Consider the following 16,228-nt stretch of genomic DNA (forward strand, 5'->3'; position numbering starts at 1 on the left):
ATTGAATTGTGTTTGGTTGTCAAYACAACCATATATTAACATTTGAAGGARATKTATTTTCTGCTTGGATAGTTCCATCTGTGCCTTTGACTTAGTCTGKCTTTAATTCCAGTTCRTCTGCAAATTAATAATTGATATTGTGGATTCATGTCTCGATATAAAACAAGAATCTAAGATAAAGAATAGCACTAAATCAAATCAAAGTTGAAATCCACTTTAAATAAAGTTTGATTTGATTTAGTCCTATTCTTTAATCCTTAACTGGCACACTAAGAAATAAATATATTGAAAAAAGTATTGAGAATACTGTGTATTTAGCCTTAATATAGGCCATAAATGAGTAAATGTTATTTGCATTACTTAAAATGTGATATATAACACATCGCAAACATCTCAACCAGCCGGGTGAGTTGCCCAATTAGGGTAAACTCATTTCGTATTGGAATTTCCATAGATTTTTTAAATCATCTAATACAATTATACATTAACTAGCATTATGTCTGCTAAATTACTCATAACAGAAGACAGGCCTAGTGAAATGAGGACTAATATAAAATATTAATAAAATATGATACATTTGTGTGTCAAAATATGAATATTCAAATATATGTAAATCAACGCGTTTACTGTTTATATGCTCATAATGCCTGTAAAAAGACATTTGCTGAATAATATTGTGAAACCTATTGAAGATAACAGGCAGATAGTAAATACAGATATGAAAATGAATATTTTTTTATTTGCCCAGACAAAAAAAATCCCATAACAATATTTTTCCTTTGTCCATAATAGCTAGCATTGACTAAATAGCATTATTTTAATGGGAAAATCAACCGCCTGGTAGAACATATTTTTCAAGAGTTCCTCAAATTTTAAAACAGCATTTTAATAATTTCATCATTCCTAAGTTATGTTTTAGAGGCCAACAACATTTTACAGTCTTGTAATATCCCGATTAGTACTGAAAATGTGTGATTAATGAAGTTCACTTCCTGGTTTTCAACCATATTTGAATGTGTGTTTAAAATACAGGACTCCAATAATGAAAACCACTTGATTATTTTACAAAATGGCATTGGTTGAGATGATAAAATGCCAAACAAAATGAATGTGTTTAATTTAACTTAAAATTGGTTGTCAAAATGAGCTCATCTGTCTGTGGCACAGATKAAACTATTCAAGCAGAAAATACAACTCCTTCAAATGTTGATATTTGGTTGCGTTGACAACCAAACACAATTCCATATCACAAAATATCATGACATTTGAAATTAACCAGAGCTTGCAAATTGCATTACTTACCAACAACGCTACAAATCTAAATTAAACTACATCACATTTTGAAGTTTACTTTCCTTGATTTGTTAGGAAATAAGTTGTGTGGTTCAGAGGTGCAGTATGTATTTAGTTTCACAGTGCTAATGTTTTCTAGCTAGTTTCTCTCACTGGCTTTAGCCACAGTGGGAGCAGGCCTGTCTGGGCAAGTCCAGGAGGGTTGCCTAGCAGTTCGTGCCTCGCAAATTCACAAATTCCCATGATGCTACACTACATGACCAAAACTATGTGGACACCTGCTCATCAAACATCTCATTCCAAATTCATGGGCATTAATATGTAGTTTGTCCCCCCTTTTCTGCAATAACAGCCTCCAATCCTTTGGAAAGGCTTTCCACTAGAAGTTGTAACATTGCTGCGAGGACTTGGTTCCATTAAGCCACAAACGCATTAGTGAGGTCGGGCACTGATGTTGGGCGATTAGGACTGGCTCGCAGTCGGCGTTCCAATTCATCCCAAAGGTGTTCGATGGGATTGAGGTCAGGGCTCTGTGCAGGCTAGTCAAGTTCTTCCACACCGATCTCGACAAACCATTTCTGTATGGACCTCGCTTTGTGCATAAGGGCATTGTCCTGCTAAAACAAGCACCTTCCCCAAACTGTTGCCACAAAGTTGGAAGCACAGAATTGTCTAGAATGTCATTGTATGCTGTATCGTTAAGATTTCCCTTCGCTGGAACTAAGCGGCCTAGCCCGAACCATGAAAAACAGCCCCAGACCATTATTCCTCCTCCACCAAACTATACAGTTGGCACTATGCATTCGGGCAGGTAGCGTTCTCCTGGCATCCGCCAAAGCCGAATTCGTAAGTCAGATTGCCAGATGGATTCAGCATGATTCATCACTCCAGAGAACGTATTTCCACTGCTCCAGAGTCTAATAGCGGCATGCTATAAACCATTCCAGACGACGCTTTGCATTGCTCATGGTGATCTTAGGCTTGTGTGCGGCTGCTCGGCCATGGAAACCCATTTCATGAAGCTCCCGACAAACAGTTATTGTGCTGACGTTGCTTCCAGAGGCTGTTTGGAACTCAGTAGTGAGTGTTGCAGTCAATTTTTACGAGCTACACGCTTCAGCACTCGGCAGTCCTGTTCTGTGAGCTTGTGTGGCCTACCACTTCTTGGCTTCACAATAACAGCACTTACAGTTGACCTGGGCAGCTCTAACAGGGCATAAATTTGACCAAAGTGGCATCCAATGGTGGCATCCAAACGGTGCAACGTTGAAGTCACTGAACTCTTCAGCAAGGCCATTCTACTCCCAATGTTTGTCTATGGAGATTGGATGGCTGTGTGCCCAATTTTATACACCTGTCAGCAACGGGTGCGGCTAAAATAGCCAAATCCACTTATATGAATGGGTGTCCACATACTTTTGTATATACTGTGTATGCTGGATTTGGACAGAACAATTAGCTTGAAAGCATTATGGCATTCACTAATTCTAAACKATTTGCATATAATAGAATTTCGGTACATTTGTGGACGAAGATCCTATTTATTCAATCTTTAATCACTGACAACAATGAGATCACTGACAACGATGAGATAGCCTAAAGGGAGGAGGTCAGAGACATGGCAGTGTGGTGCCAGGATAACAACCTCTCCCTCAATGTGATCAAGACAAAGGAGATGATTGTGGACTACAGAAAAAGGACAACATAGCACGCCCCCATTCTCATCGAAGGGGCTGAAGTGGAGCAAGTTGAGAGCTTCAAGTTCCTTGGTGTCCACATCACTAACAAACTATCATGGTCCAAACACAGCAATACAGCTGTGAAGAGGGCACAACAACGCCTATTCCCTCTCAGGAGGCTGAAAAGATTTGGCATGGGTCCTCAGATCCTCAAAAAGTTCCACAGCTGCACCATTGAGAGCATCCTGACTGGTTGGATCACCGCCTGGTATGGCAATTGCTCGGCCTCCGACCGCAAGGCACTAGAGAGGGTAGTGCGTACGGTACAGGACATCACTGGGACCAAGCTTCCTGCCATCCAGGACCTCTATACSAMGCGGTGTCAGAGAAAGGCCCCAAAAATTGCCAAGGACTCTAGCCACCCTAGTCATAGACTGTTCTCTCTGGTACCGCACGGCAAGCGGTACCGGATAGCCAAGTCTAGGTCAAAAAGACTTCTTAACAGTTTCTACCCCCAAGCCGTAAGACTCTTTAACAGTTAATCAAATGGATTGCATTGTCCACCCCCCACCCCTCATTTTTACACTGCTGCTACTCTCTGTTTATTATCCATACATAGTCACTTCACCGCTACCTACATGCACATACGTATTTCCTCGACTATACATTATCCCTACTGTTATTTTATTGTTGCTCCTTAATTATTTCTTATAAAAATAAAAAAATCTTAACTTAATTGTTGGTTAAGGGCTTGTAAGTAAAGTGACAAATAACATTTGATTTGATTTTGAACCCAGGTCTGATCAGAAGTGCACAGATTGTGTCTTAGTATCTACTGTGGCGCCCCCAGTTATGTGGCCAGGGAACGCCATTTTTTTGGAGCGTCAGCCACACCCCACAACCAGCATTGTAGGCTGCAGCAAGCTAGGCTTCAGGGCTACTCCCACACCTGAGGCGACTCAGTCTCAATAGGCTGCAACGCACCTGGGAAATTGAAGGTGCTGCTTTAGTTCAGCATCGGAGAGTTAAATCTAACTCTAGGTTCAGTTAATTAAGGAGAGTGGGAGAGGTTTTTGTTTTCAGTTAGTTTTTCGAAAAAGCTTTGTGAACACCTTTTATTTTGAATAAATATATCAGTATAGCCTGGTTTTAGCTGTGCCCCTGCGTGTTGGACTTCTGTCATTATTCCTCATCTTTGCCACCTACCATCCATGCCTTGCGAGTCATTACACTACATACTTTGGGAATTCCTCTAGAAATAAAATGAATCACTATAGTAATGCACCGTCAAACAAATTAAAACCCCTGTAGGTCTAAGCCCTTAGTTGGCGCTATCTACTAAGCTAACATATGGAATTGTTTTAAGATGGTCATAGAATGGATCACTTAGCTATTTWATTTTTTTAATAACCCTCTAGGTGTTAAAAAACGTTTGATAAAACAATGAATTTGGCTTTACTGCTATAGCCCACAGAAACACATTGTCAGAACGTCAGAAAATACAATAAAAAAATAAATCATACGTAATAAGGTTTTGAAGTGTCCTATATATAAAAGAAATAAGAAAATTCTGGATTTTTTTGACAATTTTTCTTACCCGTTTTTGTTCACTTTACTCATGGCACATTTTAACCCTAATTCACTTTGTGTGATTTCTGGGCTAGCTTCAGATGACTTACGTGAAGCTTGTGGGCGTCGTAGAGGAAAACAACCATGTACAGTTGTGTTACAAAGTGGGATTAAAATGGATATAATTGTCATTTTTTTGTCAACAATCTACACAAATTACTCTAATGTCAAAATCAAACACTAATATACCTTGATTAGATAAGTATTCACCCCCCTGAGTCATTACCTTKGGCAGTCCAAAAAAAACATATTTTCTTGCTGGCAGACAATTCTCCCAAGATTGTATTTGAATCTGTGGYAAACCTGTGGCACCAACATTTATTGCCACTAGTGGCAAACAATTYACTAGAAGYCGTTTCTTGTGAACACATGAGACCAGTAACCGTTGATGACCAATCCAGGGGATTAGAAACGTCTGTTGGAAAATGGAAACCAAGCGATCTAGCTAGCTACAGTACCTACCAAAGTTGTCCGGGGAGTGTCTAACTTATTAATTAAACTTCCTAATAAACRTTTTATTAGCTAAATTATGTCTAGTTACCAATGTCATAGAGTTAGCAATGTCATAGTTAGCAATGGCATAGAGTAAAACACATTTTGTTGATACCAGTTTCAATCTGTCAGTGCCATTGACAGGCTAATGCTTAGCTAGCTAACCTTAGCTAACCTTTTCACAATTCATGTKATAGGTAACTAGCTAACTAATGATTTGCCTAAACACTTATATTTTTTGGTGAATACGTTGAATACGGGGCAGCCCGTCAGGAAGTCCAGGATCCAGTTGCAGAGGGAGGTGTTAAGTCCCAGAGTTCATAGCTTAGTGATGAGCTTTGTGGGCACTATGGTGATGAACGCTGAGCTGCAGTCAATGAACAGCATTCTCACATAGGTGTTCCTTTTGTCCAGGTGAGAAAGAGCAGTGTGGAGTGCGATTGAAATTGCCTCATCTGTGGATCTGTTGGGGCGGTATTGGAATTGGAGTGGGTCTAGGGTGTCCGGGAGGATGCAGTTGATGTGAGCCATGACCAGCCTTTCAAAGCAATTCATTGCTACCGACGTGAGTGCCATGGTGCGGTAATCATTTAGGCAGGTTACCTTCGCTTCCTTGGGCACAGGGACTATGGTAGTCTGCTTGTAACATGTAGGTATTACAGACTTGGTCAGGAAGAGGTTGAAAATGTCAGTGAAGACACTTGACAGTTGGTCTGTGCATGCTTTGAGTACACGTCCTGGTAATCCATCTGGCCCAGCGGCTTTGTGAATGTTGACCTGTTTAAAGGTTTTGTTCACATCGGCTACCGAGAGCGTTATCACACAGTCATCCAGAACATCTGGTGCTCTCGTGCATGCTTCAGTGTTGCTTGCCTGAAAGCGAGCATAAAAGGCATTTAKCTCGTCTGGTAGGCTCGCGTCACTAGGCARCTCGTGTCTGGGTTTCCCTTTGTAGTCCATAATAGTTTTCAAGCCCTGCCACATCTGATGAGCGTCAGAGCCGGTGTAGTAGGATTCAATCTTAATCCTGTATTGACGCTTTGCTTGTTTGATGGTTCGTCTGAGGGCATAGCGGGATTTCTTATAAGCGTCATGATTAGTCTCTTGCTACTTGAAAGCGGCAGCTCTACCCTTTAGCTCGATTACTAATGTTGCCTGTAATCCATGGTTTCTRGTTGGGATATGTACGTACAGTCACTGTGGGGACGACTTCATCGATGCGCTTATTGATGAAGCYGGTGACTGAGGTGGTGTCATAAGGTACTCTACCTCAGGAGAGCAATACCTCAAGACTTCTTTAAGTTTTTGACATCGCGCACCAGCTGTTATTGACAAAAAGACACCCTCGAGCCCTCGTCTTACCAGAGGTAGCGTCTCTGTTCTGCCGGTGCATGGAAAATCCCGCCAGCTCWATTTTTTTTTCTTCGTTCAGCCACGTCTCRGTGAAACATAGRGTGTTGCAGTTTTTAATGTCCCGTTGGTAGGATAATCTTAATATTAGGTCATCAATATTATTTTCTTATGATTGCACGTTAACAAGAAGAATGGAAGGCWTTAGGAGTATACTCGCTCGCCTCAGGATTCTCAGAAGGATCCCCGATCTGCGTCCCCTTTTCCGTTGTCTTTTCTTYACGCAAAAGTCGTGGATCWGGGCCTGTTCMAGTGAAARCAGRACATCTTTCTCGTCGGACTTGTTAAAGGAAAAAGTTTCTTCCAGTCCACGGWGAGTAATCGMTTTTCTGATGTCCAGACGTTATTTTCAGTCAGAAGCAGCAACATTATGTACACAGTAAGTTAAAGAATAATGTGGCGTTCTGCATTAGCATCGAATAAYCCCCGTGATATGCAGCTTTTCAGRGAAGTTAGGAATCAATATACACAGGCAGTTAGGAAAGCTAAGGCTAGCTTTTTCAAGCAGAAATTTGCATCCTGTAGCACAAACTCAAAAAAGTTCTGGGACACTGTAAAGTCCATGGAGAATAAGAGCACCTCCTCCCAGCTGCCCACTGCACTGAGACTAGGAAACACTGTCACCACCGATAAATCCACTATAATTGAGAATTTCAATAAGCATTTTTCTACGGCTGGCCATGCTTTCCACCTGGCTATCCCAACCCCGGTCAACAGCCTTGCACCCCCCACAGGAACTCGCCCAAGCCTCCCCCATTTTTCCTTCACCCAAATCCAGATAGCTGATATTCTGCAAGAGCTGCAAAATCTGGACCCCTCTTTCTAACATTATCTGCCAAAATTGTTGCAACCCCTATTACTAGCCTGTTCAACCTCTCTTTCGTATMGTCTGAGATCCTCAAAGATTGGAAAGCAGCCGCGGTCATCCCCCTCTTCAAAGGGGGAGACACTCTAGACCCAAACTGCTACAGACCTATATCTATCATACCCTGCCTTTCTAAGGTTTTCAAAAGCCAAGTTAACAAACAGATTACCGACAGATTACCGACCATTTTGCTTTGTTACATGTAGTGATTGGATATATGCACGAACCCTAGCATAAAGAATCAGCGATATACAAATTGGCTTAATTATTTATTTACTAACTAACTAAATAATCACACAGAATTACATAAACACAAACAGAATAGGTTACACATACATACTGCAATGAAAAGTCCCTAGTGGACTAAACTGACATGACGGCTTGTTACACAAAATGAAAAGGGAGGGGCATGTAAGAAAGAGCGGGAGAAAAGACAAAGGACTTCACTATCGTACACACAGCTGATAACTATAATCAGTGGCGGTTCTAGCTTGTATGGCTCCCTGGACGAACCCCCACTTCAGCTTCACTTTTATTAGAAATGGGCTTGGGTTAACAGTGAGATATTATTCATTAGCAAAGAGGACAACATCTTCATGACTCCTGAAAAAAAGAACACACATTCATTGCAACAACAAAAAAATCTTAAGCACTCCAGAGGCATATTTTAATGACAGAAATATTGAATGTGAAGATGCCTCTAAATCTAAATGTCCAAACGTAGGCCTATTCCCATTTTGTCGTTTCACTCCCTCCACTGTGTTTCTTTTTCGGAGGTCATGATGAAGTGACAACATATTTGAGCCATAACTCAACTGTCTTTGTTTGAGATTGTAATCCTGCCTAAATCTAAATGCAATTAATTGCACAGGCACTGAGGTCCCATTTGAATAACAGATAACATTTTATCCTAACTTCTGCGTCTACCTCTCCATCTGTACGCTAATGCAACCTTTTCCCCTTTAAAATGGCTAGTGATATCAGTAATCTAATGAAATGCAATACCACTGATGGAAACATTCATCCTTGCATTAAAATCATTTCCTCCTGTTCAGTGTTTACATCAAAACGCACCCAGGTGAGGAAAGTGTTCCCTTCCTTTCAAAACCTAATCTACATATTTTACCTGACTCAGTAGAGATATGAAATATGGATGCACCTCGTATTTACTTCAAAACGATCGTGTTTCTTCACCGGCATCAATAATGTCAAGACAGGAGATTTCTCTGGCTCCAGTCGTGTTATTATTTCATCACTTGCRGATGCTGAAGAGACKGTGTTGTTGGAAAGAGGGATGTGGGCTGAATTCACAACACCACCAGGCTTTGGTTTTGGATTGACACTGGGTGGGCATGAGTTTCAACAACTCTTTTGACGGATGTTTGTTGACTTTAGTGCGCTATACCCTTTCCAAACTCCTGAGCTGAGACGTTCTACTAGCTATACTGTACTGCACTGGCCTCGTTACGTGTCCTCCATAGTTGCTGGAAGAGTACTGGTGAGGACAATGTGAACAGAAAATATCTGGGCCAACACACTATGGTTCGGGTCAGCGCGTTAGTGTGAAAAGGGTAGGGTACACACACAAAACAACCTTGCCAGGAAGCTGAGGCAGGGAGGAACTTGTCCTCACAGTCCTGTAGTGTCAGACAAGGSTCCTCTTCGAGTCCAGCCCAGCCCTCAGCTCATCAGTGTGGAGATCTGAAGTAGTATCCTCATCCTCAACACGATCTTCCCCAGTCATCAGGCCTCTGATGGGGACAGCCAGGTGCRAACAGCATGCAATCTTGTTTATTTTGATACGCAATCTGGAACGGAAACACAGCCTGTATTCCATGACTCAGACAGGGAGCCTGGCTAGCATCACGCCGCACACTTAGTGAGGCGCTGATTTTTTGGATGCTTACAGAGATAGAAAATAGGGCTTTACTGTTTGTGGCCTGCTTTCTCCCCTTTTGAGCGCTCTTAAAGCTCCAGATACCAATTTTTATCAACGCTGAAATCTCCACCCCTCTAATTCCCTCTCTGACACACTTTGAGGAATTTCTCATGAGATAGCCCCTCCCGGGACAAAGCGTCAACAGTASCAGGTCAGGCTCAAGGTTTTATAGGCAGATTAGGGAGCCGCCTTTGGTAGAGTGCACACTGCCTCTGAGTTGTTATTCTCACCACTTCGAAAAAATATGGCAGCTTCAATGCAATTTCTGCTTACTATCGCGGTCTACCACAACCCATAGGGCGCTAATTTCCTCCCCGCAGCTAAACTTAACCTTCCACACTTGTATAATTAYGTTTCCAGCAAGCAGACATTCCCTGATTGCAAACAGTTACTAATGAATCTCAAGACTATTAGGGAAATTGAGGGAGAGCCAAGCAGCCGAGGATGTTGGAGGGACTGTGCCTCCCTGCATCTTGGTTTTGTACCAGTGCCAATGCTCTACTCTAACCAGAAAGCTGAGGAAGCTCTCGGAAGCTCTGAGTATAGGTAAATGCCAAAGTGTTTGACAATGCCCTGCCTCCTGTGGGGTTAGTAGTGGGTGCTGAGCCTCATTGCTGGGCTGGAGCCGTTCCCACCTTCCCCTCTATTGTTCTATTGTTGACTTTAATTGGCTCTGTTTTCCCACGCCAGCGATCCCCTTTCTCGTCTTCCTACCAGGTGCTCAGCTCCCAGCCTATCTCATACCTCAGCTGTGTGTGTGTGGTGTGCGTGTGTGTGTGGTGTGTGTGTGTGTGTGTGTTGTGTTGTGTGTGTTGTGTGTGTGTGTGTTGTGTGTGTGTGTTGTGTGTGTGTGTGTGTGTGGTGTGTGTGTGTGTGTGTGTGTTGTGTGTGTGTGTTGTGCGCGTTCTCATTGTCTGGGCAACGTAAATCCCATTTTAGGTGAGCCAGCCAGATTATGTTGTTGGCCCTACAACTGAGAAGCCCCAGTCTACAGTACAAGCCATTGTATCAGGATTGCTACTGCATTGTTCTTCTGCTTTTATGTTCCATTCGAGGAAAACATCCTTTTAGCATACTTCTCCTGGCCTGAGAATTCGCCCCAATCAATCTGTTCATGCTCATTGCATTGTGTAAATTTCATGCTAGAAAAATAAATGGGATAAAATRAAGCAAACACCAATCCAATCGCCTCTGGATTAATAATGTCATATTTTTTTGTCAAATTCTTTGAGTACCACCAGTTTATTGACATTGTTTCAGGAAACTAGGCATATGTTGCGCGTCACTACTTCACAGGGAGCCATTTGAACTTTTTTATAATCAAAATGTGTTTTTTGTCAGAAATGCCTTCTGTGAACTTTTATGTGCCTTAAAAACAAACTTCTATGCTATCTGTAAATACGAATAAAATTGTTAAATTACGAGCCTAGTTGGTTTATCCACAGAAAAAGTCAGCAACCTTCCCACTAGCCATGATTGGCTGAGATAATGATTGGGCTGGACATGTCGAGAGATGAGTGCGGATTGGCTTGCCATGCCACATTATTTTTATTGCGTATAAGAACTGCATACATTTTAAAGTCAGTGGAGTTAGAGTTTGATAGCTAAGGAGATGGAGAAAACACCTGTCTCCAGATTACATCTTCAAACTAAGGGCAACCATGGCATCCRTGACAGAGGGAGAAGCGTCCAACCATGTTTACGGGTAAGATAGTCTAGCTCGATTCATTTTCAGATATTGCACGTTTCTAACATTTCTAATGTTAGCTAGCAATGCAAGTATCCATTTCAATAGAATCTTCATGATGTCACTGCGACAGCTGTTGATAGACGTAGCTGGTAAATTCACTCTGGCTATCTACTCCAATTTCAGAGCACACTCGTCAGAGCGGAGAATAACTGACTAATTTACGAACACTCAACACCCGTTGAATATTGCCGGTATAAGTAAACGTTGGCAAAAAAACATAATTAAATTGTTTCCAGCAGCACAGTTGCAGTCAACAACGCTCTGGATAACATAAAAACAGCCTAACCAGCTCTGCTAGGGCGAGTAAAATGTTCAGAGTGAGCTGTCCTCTCATTTGTGTCTGGAAGTAGCTAGCAAGCTAGCTAACATTAGCCAGTTAGCTTGGGTGCATGACTATTGTTGTTAGGTCAGAACGCTCTGATCAACCCTTGAGGGGATAGGTGCGGCTAAAGCTTAAGAGGGTGTGAACGATGCTGAATGGGTGTAGACAAAGAAGAGCTCTCCAGTAGGTGTACCAAAAGTATTCAAAACCATTTTCTCAAAAATGAGGTTTCAAGTTTATCAACTTTCAAAGCAGAATTACTTTCCCATTGTTCCTCAACTGTAGTGTATGGTATACCATGTCGAGTCTCAACCATTATCCAATGTAAAAAACACAATTTAAAATTTTGCTACATAAGTCCGAATCGAGCCAGTCGGTCACATATGACAAAATTCTTAAAGGAGTTGCCTGTAACATTCCCACCTGCAACTAGCACCAAATGTCAATTACATCTGACATAGAAACAGAATTGAAATCCACAAGAATAAAACATAATTTGTTAAACACCACATAACGCTACTAATTTACCGCTAATTTCCATCATTTTGCTATATCTTCCTGAACGATGATGGTTCTCATTCGCTAGTTTGACAACAATAGCAAAAAYATCAGCAAGACGTGCAACATATGTTTTGGGGATTATGATAAGAGGGAAGCAGTACTGATGCATTTTAGGTGTTTTTATCCTTCAAATMCCTATGAAGAAATAAAATGTATGGCTAAAATATAACATGTTGCTCCTTAAATCTAATTTGAAAAATTTGTGAGGCTCAGTCCACTTCAGGGGTGCTTGACATCTGCATAACATCTGAATAAATGCTAACAGAATACACTCCAACCAACCACCAACACAACAGCCAATATTGACCTGGTTTATGATAAAAGTTTAATAAAGAGAACAGCCGCTCGCCACAAAATGGATAAATAAAAATATTTCTCTGTGGTAGGGAGGGGGTAGATTGGTTGTGTGTGTGTGTGTGTGTGTGTGTGTTTGTGCATGTGCATGCGTGTTGGGGGGTAAAGGGGAAACTACACTCAGGGCTCCATTCTCGAACAGAGCCAGGGTTATAGTTTTTATTCATTGTATTGACTTTTCTTTGCAGTCCCCTCGGCCTCTCTGTCTTTATTATTAATGTTGTTATTGTATTCGCTGGGAGTCTTCAGCCTTTCCCTCCTCAGCTGCCTCAGCTCCATAGAAAGATCTCCTCTCTGGTGGCGCAAACGTAAGTAGTTCCATTCCTAATGGGTTGAATGCATATGGATGATCCAGTTGTTCCTCGGGGCAGGTGCAGCTTAGCCAAGGAATTAGCCCACTGTCTTTAAAAATTAGATAGAATGGAGCCCGAACAGAAAAATATCCCTCCTCTCTCTTCTCTCTCTCTCTCTCTCTCTCTCTCTCTCTCTCTCTCTCTCTCTCTTCTCTGATCACTCTCTCTCTCTCTTGATCACTCTCCTCTCTGCCTCTCTCCATCTTCCTCCTTCTCTTTGGATCAGCTCTTAAAGGTTCTGATGTGAAAAGATCTGGTGTGATGTTCAAGACCAATTAGTGGGAAAAAATATCAGAATTGGGCTGCCTGTGTAAACGAAGCCTTCCTCTCTCTCCTTCCCTCCATGTCCCATGGAGCCCGAATAGAAACAAACTCCCTCTCTCTGCTTACTCACTATTCATCTCTGTCTCTCTCTCTCTCTCTATCTCTCTCACTCACTTCCTCTACGTCTTTCTCTCTCCTCCTCTTACTGTCTTTTGGAGCCTGAATAGAAAAAGCCCCCCCTTTCCTCTCCTGCTTTCTCGCTACTCTTTTTAAAACATTCAGGTGTTTCTTTTCTCTCAGGCGTGCATTTGAATTGACTGACCATGATTCTTGATACTTGGAAATATTCTACATTAAGCTATTCAATGGAAATGTAAGAGAAGTCATGATATGCACTGCATTCGGTGAACAGAAAGGCACTGGAGAAACGAATCACCCTTGCTGTCTCTGCCTGGCCGGTTCCCCTCTCTCCACTGGGATTCTCTGCCTCAAACCCTATTACAGGGGCTGAGTCACTGGCTTACGGTGCTCGTCCACGCCATCCCTATAAGGAGTGCGTCACTTGAGTGGGTTGAGTCACTACGTGATCTTCCTGTCGGTTGGCGCCCCCCCCTTGGGTCGCCGTGGGGAAGATCTTTGTGGGCTATACTCGGCCTTATCTCAGGATGATAGGTTGGTGGTTGAAGATATCCCTCTAGTGGTGTGGGGCTGTACTTTGGCAAAGTGGATGGTTATATCCTTCTTCTTTGGTCCGTCGAACGGGGCCACAGTGTCTCCGATCCCTCCTGTCTCAACCTCAGTATTTATGCTGCAATAGTTTGTGTCGGGGGCTAGGGTCAGTTTGTTACATCTGGAGTATTTCTCCTGTCTATCCGGTGTCCTGTGTGAATTTAAGCATGCTCGCTCTAATTCTCTCTCTCTTTCTTTCTTTCTTTCTTTCTTTCTTTCTTTCTTTCTTTCTTTCTTTCTTTCTTTTCTTTCTTTCTTTCTTCTTTCTTCTTTCTCTATCTGAGGTCCTGAGCCCTAGGACCATGCCTCAGGAATACCTGGCCTGATCGTCGTGCTGCTGCTCCGGTGCTGACCTGTTCACTGGACGTGCTACCTGTCCCAGACCTGCTGTTTTCAATTCTCTAGAGACAGCAGGAGCGGTTAGAGAAATCTGAATGATCGGCTATGAAAAGCCAACTGACATTTACTCCTGAGGTGCTGACCTGTTGCACCCTTGACAAACCACTGTGATTATTATTATTTGACCCTGCTGGTCATCTATGAACATTTGAACATCTTGGCCATGTTCTGTTATAACCTCCCACCCGGCACAGCCAGAAGAGGACTGGCCACCCCTCATAGCCTGGTTCCTCTCTAGGTTTGTTTCCTAGGTTCTGGCCTTTCTAGGGAGTTTTCCTAGCCTCTGTGCTTCTACACCTGCATTGCTTGCTGTTTGGGGTTTTAGGTTGGGTTTCTGTACAGCACTTTGTGACATAAGCTGATGTAAGAAGGGCTTTATAAATACATTTAATTGATTGATTCATATTTACATGCAATGATTTATATATTGAATTCCAAGTCAGCATGGTAGGTCTAATCATTATGCAGTTGTCTGGATACTTACAGAACCAGATGAATAGATAGACACCATGTCAACAGTCCCCGAATGTCTTTTTTTCTTTTTCCCCTCTCTACCTCTTGTCCCAGTACATTGTGCTTGTCTTGCTTCTTCTTCTCTCCCTTACTCTCCTACTCTTTACAAGGTAACAATTGCACTTTGACAAGCAGTGGCGACCCGTCATTCAGGGCAGGACCTGTTTTGAGCCCACCCTTCTTGCAAAGGGTGTGTTATTTTTGGCATTAATATATGTCACATATCAGTTTGCAACAGTTTGCTTCTTGAGGAAGGCAGCTCCAAAATTCAGGTGTTTCAGCCTACTGTAGCTAAGTGCTTTCTGTGGTGGTGGGGCAGCCAAGAAAAAATACGGAGCGTAGGGGTTGGTAATGTTCTCTAGTTGCGCCGTTATTTGGCTCAGTGTTCTGTCACTCATGGGGACACTACGTCACCGTCAAATCTAAAGCTGGAAAATTCAAGCCCGCTTTGGTGCTGCCATAGATTTAACATTAGAAGTGGCCCATCCAAAGAAAACTCAAGGGTCATTGGCAAACAGATTAAACAACGTAAATCACGTTATATCTACAAAAGCTTTGATTGGGCCTTTGATCAATGTGCACCATCAGACCTTTCAAATCCTTAGCTAGCAGGCTAACGTCATCGATCATGAATCAAGTCAACACTCTACTGGGCAAATCCTTTTAATCCTTGTCATGATGAGAGAGAAAATTATGAAGGAAAAACTATAGATAAAACGTAATCGGATGCTCATCAAGCGCATTAGAATAACACTACACAACAAGTCTGGAAATTGCAATTCAACAATGAAGTGGTTTGGAAGGATCAGTGTACTAACTGTAAGCATTGCAAAGCAATCACTAGCCTGCTATTCAGTGGAGGGGGTATGTGGTCCCAGTTCTGGGATGTAAGCGGTCTTCTTTTTCCAAGGCTTAAAAGGAAATAAACATTCAACATTGGCCATGGTTGTCAGATCCAGCATGAACTTCTGCCACATTCAAAAAACTGGAAACTCACCAATGGAATTCTGTTTTTTTTGAATCACCGACTGGGGAAAAATACGTTTTGAACGGGTCATCAAACTCGGAATTACAAGTTCGCGCGCAACTCAGAGCTCCAACCTGAAGACGTCATGAGTTCAACCTTGGGTTTTTTTCAGATTCCCAGTTGTTTCTTGAAAGACCATAAATCCAGAGAACGACGACTTTGATAGAAAATGTTGCCCATAAAACACTGCCGCCACCTGTTCAAGTGCTGTTCCAAAAATGTATTGTATGCTGCTGGATAAACTTATGTAGTATGCCAGGGAGATAATACTGTAGCTAAGAAGTAATACTAAGTGTTATGTTGGTGTAATAAAGCTTGTTAGTAGCCCATATACCTCCTAACCCTAATAATTTGGTTTCCTCTTTCCTAATTTCACTACTGTTGCTCGAACTTTGGTGGTGCACATGTAGTCCTATAGCCTGTTGTTAGAGAAATTGTAAATCATTGACTATTGTAAGAGGCTTTCCAATGTATGCTTAGTGTTATGGACCATTTCAGGAAAACAATGCGTAATGTCATGCGGTCACTGACTTCGCAGCGAAGCAGTTTGAACGTAAACTTTTTATTTTTTAATCAAAAGTTGTTTTTGGCAGAAATCCCTTCTTGAACATGTGAACTTAGTACCTTAATAACAAATGTTGTATGACCA

The sequence above is a fragment of the Salvelinus sp. IW2-2015 genome, linkage group LG20 (genome assembly GCF_002910315.2).
Source record: "Salvelinus sp. IW2-2015 linkage group LG20, ASM291031v2, whole genome shotgun sequence".
Classification (NCBI taxonomy): domain Eukaryota; kingdom Metazoa; phylum Chordata; class Actinopteri; order Salmoniformes; family Salmonidae; genus Salvelinus; species Salvelinus sp. IW2-2015.